This window comes from Aptenodytes forsteri, unplaced genomic scaffold (genome assembly GCF_000699145.1).
Source record: "Aptenodytes forsteri isolate BGI_AS27 unplaced genomic scaffold, ASM69914v1 Scaffold15, whole genome shotgun sequence".
Lineage (NCBI taxonomy): Eukaryota > Metazoa > Chordata > Aves > Sphenisciformes > Spheniscidae > Aptenodytes > Aptenodytes forsteri.
In genome coordinates this window covers 18727830-18735806 of record NW_008795129.1, presented here as the reverse complement: position 1 = coordinate 18735806, position 7977 = coordinate 18727830, and the positions used below count along the sequence as shown (strand labels likewise).

At 35.0% G+C, this 7977-nt stretch overlaps 1 protein-coding gene across 1 annotated transcript in view; it reads right to left on the bottom strand.

Moving 5' to 3' along the window:
- ATRNL1 (attractin like 1) overlaps positions 1-7977 on the bottom strand; it is a 557444-nt gene that overhangs the window by 224480 nt on the left and 324987 nt on the right.

The window sequence follows — 7977 nt, the reverse complement described above, 5'->3', positions numbered from 1 at the left end:
TGGCTGTGCCCCCTCCCAGCTTCTTGTGCACCTGCAGCCTTCTCAGTCGGTAGAGCATGGGAAGCTGAAAAGTCCTTGGCTAGTGTAAGCATTACCTAGTAACAACTAAAACATCGGTGTGTTATCAACTTTGTTCTCATCCTAAATCCAAAACACAGCACTGTACCAGCTACTAGGAAGGAAATTAACTCTATCCCTGCCAAAACCAGGACATTGCCTTTTAGGATTCTTCAGACTAACTACACTATGCACGTGTAAGAAGGAACTTTGGTTATTATGTTAAGAAAAGCAAACAATTTTCTTCTCCTGGTCATTTGTAGATATAATTAAAACACCTACTTAGTTTATGGTTTCCCTAATTTTTATTTTTTTTTAATAAAGAGAAGCAGCCCACAATTTCCCTTGCAAAATCTATTGTCATCCGTTATCTTTACCTTCTGAATATTTGTGGAATGAAGAAACAAACTGTTTCTAAACACAAACTGTTAGCAAGTTTTCATAAATGCCTTGTGTAAGCTAAAAGCGGGTGTTTTATCTGCACACACACCCCGATTTCCAGTGTCTTTTACGTGTACTTGTTCAAAAAAACATGTTTACATGTACTTACTTTAAGAAAAAAAGGACTAGAGGTACTAGAGATAGGAACGAATTTTCATAGCTCAGGTGTACATCCTTGAATAGCTGATTTGGCTTTATCTGTTTCTGTTCCAAACTTGGTCACCAGAAAAGGTAAAGCCAAAAGCCAGCTCTCTGTTTCCAACTTACAGATTTTTTTCAGCATTAATTAAAAAAAAAGCAAGAAAAAAAAATTATCCTGCCAATTATCCTGCCAAAGAATATTGTAGTACAATATATAAGAAAATTATATATCTATATGAGTTCTAAAGAAAGACAACTTCAAGAGACAAGATAAGTATAGTATAATATAATGTTCTTCAGTTCTCCTTTGGACAGGATGATTTTTAGATGAAACTGATAAACTTGTGGAAGGGAAGGTCTGCAAAGGAAACCAGAACACTACTTTTTGCCTTACAACATATTCATCCCATGCTTCAAGGTTTCCATTGTCTACCCGTTGTGTTTTCAAAGGAATATTTTCACTTTATGCATAATTTGGCTTCTGTTTTTATCTCTACCTCCCCGGTGATCTTCTTAGTATAGTTAATTTCCTCCAGTCTACATACTACTTTAATACTATTAACACTATTCTAAAGCACAGAGCTTTAGAACTGTGTGGGGCCCAAACAAAACTTGGGTCAACTCTATGCAGTCAGGTCATGGTGAATTCCTACTGAAGACGTCACTTCGTAAGCTGAGTTGACACAGGACAGCTAGGATTACCTCCTGGGATAAACGCCTCTGGCAGGAGATACACAGCCATCAATAACTAAGACGGGCTCTTCAATCTTACACCCCTAGTCTTATGATAGTTGTTCATGGAAGCCTCTTAACACTGTATTATGTTTTGAGATACCTGCATTAGATCAACTTTGTTTAACTCACCCCCCAAAATAAATCTTTCCAATATAATATTGAGTCTGTCACTGGTACCATTTAATACTGTTCTTTACAGAGAATAAGCATCATGTGAGCAATGCTAATACAGGCATCAATCAGATGCTTATTTTTATGAAGTGATAGTATTATAAATACAACTTGAATTTTACAAAATTAAAGCAAAGATAAACTCTCAGTATAGGAGATTTGACTCATTGGGTTATTTATATCATTAACAACAAGCCAGCCCCCCACAAATATCAGAGTATAAAGTGAACACTGCGAAAATTGGGTGGGATGAGTTGTCATTTGGAGGTGTCTCTTAATACTGACTGCAGAGGGAGTCCTGAGACAAGATCTAGTGTCAACTTATCATATCACATATAAGGCATATCACTTGAAAGGTTCATTCAGAGAGGAACCTAAATTTTAGGTTGGAGAGAATGCAGAAAACATCAGCCTAAAATAAATGCCCCAGTTATCCTCAATAAAACTAGATCCACAGTTGAAATAAGCAGTCATAGGTCTATTGATTTTAGAAGAGCTTGAGCAATATAACAAGTTGAGATTCTGGTCCTATGAATACCTACTTTGACTTCAGTAGGATTACTCACACAGTCTATGAGTAAGTACATATAGATGTGTAAGATATTTGCTAAGCAACAGACAAGAAGCTACCAGAAAAACGATCTGTGAGGTTAACAACTTTTAAATGTAAAGCATATAATCCTGTAGACACCTACACACGTGAATAATATTACACATTGGGGTACTTTACTGATATTTATTAACATTTCTTGGTTTCCTTACATCTGCTAATGGTGGTCCCTTGCCCACATTAAAACATATAGATGAACCAAAGTATTCGTTTTGCTCCTTCATTTGTTGTTCAAGAACACACCACATTCTATGTGTATTAATATTCCTAAACTAAACATGTTGCATTCCATAAACACTATTACATACACCAAAAGCCATTATTGCCTTTTCTAAAAGGAATACTTTAAAAATGCAAGTGTCATTAGAATATAAAGTAAAAAAGCTCTAGCTGAAATTCACATATTGTCTACATTCATTAGTACTATCAACATAACCGAACTTTCTTGTTCTTATTTAGGGTTACCATAGAAATGAGCCTAGAGCTATTACATGAATTGTTACTGTTATTAAGAAGTAGTCTATTTCAGTTTCATTTGTGTGTTTTTAAGAATCTTTGAATATCCAAGAGAATAAAACTACCTTGATATTAAAATTAAGGCTAGAAAGGTGGGGGGGGGGTGTTTAAACAAAATAAGCTTATTTAACAAAATGAACCAATAATTTGTGTGGCACCCACACACTGTATAAAGCAAGCATTCTCTATTATTCCATGTTTTTATGCTTGTATATGCTATTCTTTCAGACAGGCAAATGGTGCACAGCTGACTGTATAATGAAATGCTATATATAAACATGAAAATTCCAATAAAGGAATGATATTAACCTTTAAAGTCAGGCAAGCACTTTACAGATATAATACCATGCTTTCAAACATTTTTACATGAATGTGCAATCATGCATTACTTCCTCATTTCTCAAGACACTTATAGTGTATTACATGAGGAAATAAGATTCTAAGTCATCTTTTTAAGATATGTAAGCTCTTTCTAGTGTGTAATTATAATAATATGTAAAAAAGAGGTTTTCATAAGAAAAGATGTAAAACTGCATTTTAACTAATTGACTGATCCAATATACACAAATGTATGTAATGACACACGACACATTGGCACATGAATGTATTTTGTGTGTGTCTGGTAGGGGGGAGGAAGAGTACGTCTGTATGGACATCAGTGATTGCATGATTCTGGATTAAAGGTAACAATTCTTTAAAACATCTGGCTGAATGAATAGTACGAAGGGTATCTGAGCAACAAATGCTTTACCTTATGAAGGACAAATACTTTGCTAAAATACCTCAACTAGAAGCTGTGTGGTTTATAATCCCATCTGTATGAGCTTTGTTAGTGACCTCAGTGTAATCTTGTCAGCAAAAAGAAAAGTTCGACACACTATTAATAAGAAATCATTTTGATGCAAATTTTATGTGCAGTGTGGTGCCTTTCAGTCGGAAGAAGTTCATGAAACAAAATGTTTGAGCCACTACAAAACTGTCAAGCAACCTATCAAGCTTTTCAGTAAAATGATCTATGAACAGATTCTCTTCTACCCATTCTCAACAGAAGATTGAATGAATACTTTAGATATGAAACATGCAGAGACAACAAATTATATTCTCTTCAATTTTCTTATTTAGTAAATCTGAGTGATGTATCAGTTTTTTGTATAAAGAAGGAAAACAGAGTCAGATTGAAACTTCATGGATGGGTTCTTGGGTGAATTCTGGGTATAAAATGCAAGAGGCCTAACAAATCTTCTGGCAGAAAACGACAGCTCTCTGTTTTTCACCCAGTGAACTAACAAGTGAAATTTCACCGAGAAAGGTACTGGTAGAAAGATTTGTGAATCTTTGGAGGAAAAAGAAGGATGAGAGATTAAAACCTAGAGTATGTATCTGATCTTTTTATGTAGTATAAGACTCTTCTAAAAAATGCTTTGCTGCTCCTAAACTTTGCAATACTTAGGAACTTCTTTAACTTATTTGACAAACAAATATATCTTGCCTTTTGTCTACTCTTACATGAATTTCCATGCTTGCCTGCAAACGTTATCCTGCTCTGTAAGTAGGAATTTGAGGTTTGGTACCCATGAGAATGTTCCCAGTTCCCTCTGGTTTGTTTCTCCAGAAAGATAATGCCATAAGAATAATGCTTTGGAAATAATCTCATAACATTCTGCATTATTCCTTTCAAGGATCAAGCTCTCTCAGATAAGCAATATTTCACTATCTTACTTCAGCCTTTCTTAAAAACCTTGTTTTAAATGTCACAGATCCATGGGAGGGATGGGTGCGGGAAGGTGTCAAGGGATGCCAGGCAGGAGGTTGTTCATGTTCTCCTGCTCAAAGTTTCATTGATCTTCTTGGAAATATGAAATAAAAGAATGATACTTCCCATTTTCTTTCAATGCAGAAGGTGAGTAACTTTGATGGTATAAGGTGAGAGAGAGTCTATCTAGTGCTTCTTGCTCTTTCAGAAAGCAGGAAAGAAGAGAAGCTCAGCCAGGAGTTAAAGTATAAACATAGATGTTCAAAAAGCCTTAGATAAAGTATATCTTAAGAGACAGTAATGTAAGTAGGAAAAAGTTGAGAACCAAAATTTTGTTATGAGTAAAAAAAATTACCAAAACTCAAGGACTTGGCTTAGGAAAAAATGATTTCAACTAGTTAAATAGAAAGACCAATAGATATGGGAAAAGAGAAGTTAAATTCAGTGTTGACAAACATCAGTTAAAGTCTTTTGGAAGACACAATTTATTTATTTATTTTCATATACGTATAATAGTTTCTTAAATGTACATATAATAGAGCCTAAATTCAAATGAACTGCTCAGTAAGATTTGGGCAGTGCTCTGAGCAGTGGAAAGCAAATATTTGCTCAATGAGCAATGAATTAGGAAAGAAACTGGAGAGAAAATTTCTAAATTCATGGGAAAATCGAGACATTCCCACTACACAATGCAAACAACTTGCTCTTGCTCTGTATTGGATTAAGGCCATGCTACATTCCATTTGGAATCAATAATGACCCAATTTAGCCAAGCATTAAAGTCAGAAGGCAAGAGAGGACAAAGTTCTGAATTTTCAGCTACACATAGAAGTCTACCGAAACTTCAAAAAACTATTTGCTTACCTCAACAGCCTGATAAAATTCATTACTAAAAGATCACAAGAACTGGATAGTAAAGTTTCTCCTCCTCTAGGGGAAAACAGACTGGGACAAACAATAAATGGATGAATAGCTATTAGCAGCATGCTTTTTCATATTTGTTTGTGTTCTTGTTAAATTTCACTTCTTACTGTAGTTTGTGTCCATATTGAAAGTAACATCTAAAGAGTAAAACATGCCTGTCTTTCAAGAATGATGAAAGAGATGGAAAGCTCACTTACCTAAATGGGTGGGCTTTAAAAGTAGGTAGTTCAGAATTCTTTTCAACACTAGGTTGCCTTCTACTTGTATGTTATTCATACAATTTATTTGTAACACTTAATTCCAAAACTTTACAAAAAATGCTACCAATAAAAACAGGTTCTCTGATCTAGATTAAAGGAAAATATTAAGCGGAGCGTTACCGAAAACTTTTACATGAACTGCTGCTGATGTGCAATAGCAATGAAAATAAAGGAGATTTGCTTAAACATTTACAATTCATAATGCTACCACACTCTAGGTACTGTTTCACACCTCATTTAAAATAGGAAGAAATACATACTCATGCAATTTTGAAATTAATCAAGGAATATTTCTGAATGAGAGACAACTAAGTTTCTCTAGTTATATTCAAGGAAAACCAAGGATCAGAACTGAAGCATGGACCTCTGAGAGATTTAATCCAGTTGCCAAGTATTTCTTTCTATTTTGCTCTTCCAAAGAAACTGATTTATGTTTATGTTGTATTTATCAGTCAGCTTATATGAGGTTTCATACAGTCTTAGAAATGTTTTTGGTGACATTAGGAAAATGAAACTTGGAAAACTTCAAAAACTTTTTATATGAGAATGTGTTCTTTTTAGGATGATGCCTACAGACTACATTAAAAATACTATATTTCAAACATCTAGGGGAGTAACCATGGAAAACAGATTAGACCCCCTAGATCTGTAAACTCATGTGTTCATATTTGTTCTTAAACATGTCAATAAAACAACCTTATTAACGTGAGAAATTAAATCAAAGAATTGCTACATTCCATCACAATACAATTTTGCACAGAACTGTTAACAAGTTAAGTATTGAGACACTCAAACGAAATAAGTTGAATAGAATACTGTAGTTTAAAGTAACTTTCATCTGTATTTTGCAAGTAATAACAAATATATGAGCAGTTGCCCTTAGAGAGAGAATATGCTTTATAATATTCACCTGAATAAAAAAACACCTAAATGAAATAACTACGATAATACACATTTTTCTTTGTAGCACCAGTTCAAAGCTAAACCTGGGCATTAGTACGCTATAATTTCAGTGAAGGAAAATTGTAAGTGCTAGTTACCTGGCACTTTTAAAGCATATATAAATTCCCTGTAGAGCTACAGTAAAAAAAAAAAAAGTTATTTAAACATTCATGATGCCAGTATACTAAGAAAAATTAATTAATTAGAGAAATACTCGGCTTTTTATTTTAAATCTAGATTACAGTACCATTAAGCAAGTGCTGTTTCCAAAAATTATCAAGATTAGAAGCTTCAAGGGGAAAAAATCACTGTCTAAAAATTACACATCTTATTTATGAGAACAAAATTAAATATGGCAACTATCAGTATACATCATCTGAATCAAGCTATATACATGTAGCAGTATACATAACCTAAGTTTAATCTCATATAAGTTTATTCATTTGTTAAACAGGTAAGAACAAATATTTGGGCCAAATTTTCCAACACAGGTATAACGATTTAGACAACAAAAGAATAGGGTGAACTTATGTACGAGTATCTATTGAAGAGCTTCAATTGTGCCATGGTTTTAGGGACAGAACTACTGATCTTAATAGAGACAGAATTTTGCTTACAACAAAAAAAAATTGACAAACAAAAAAGAGAAAAAAACCAAAAAAGTATAAGCTCTTTGCAGAGAGGTTTGTCTCCTACTATATGTTCCAATGACTGTTGATAACAACACGGCCTAAGTGACAGCATCAAATAGCTGCCTAGAAAGTTGGAGATGCTACACTATGATCCTCCGTGTTCACTCAACTTACCAATGTTTTTGCACTGCTATTTTGAGACTATTGAGAATACCGGGATGCGTTAAACACAGTATAACCAGCTGGTCAAAAGAGGTGATTTATCCCTCTGTATTTAGCATTGGTGCAGCCTCACCTTGAGTATCGTGTGCAGCTCTGTGCCCCACAATTTAAAAAGGATGTTAAGGTACTTGAATGCGTCCAGAGGAGGGCAACAAAGCTGGTGAAGGGGCTGGAAGGAATATCCTATAAGGAGTGGCTAAGGACTATGGCGTTGTCTAGTTTGGAGAAAAGGAGGCTGGGGGGTGACCTCATTGCTCTCCACAGCTTCCTGAGGAGGGGAAGTGGAGAGGGAGGTGCTGATCTCTTCTCCTTGGTACTCGGTGACAGGATGCGTGGGAATGGTTCAAAGCTGCGTCAGGGGAGGTTCAGACTAGGTATTAAGAAACATTTCTTTACTGAGTGGGTGGTCAAACGCTAGAACAGGCTTCCCAGAGGTGGTCAGAGTGCCCCAAGCCTGTCAGTGTTTAAGAGGCATTTAGACAATGCCCTTATTAAAATGCTTTAACTTTTGGTCAGCCCTGAAGTGGTCAGGCAGTTAGACTAGATGATCGTTGTAGGTCCCTTCCAACTGAA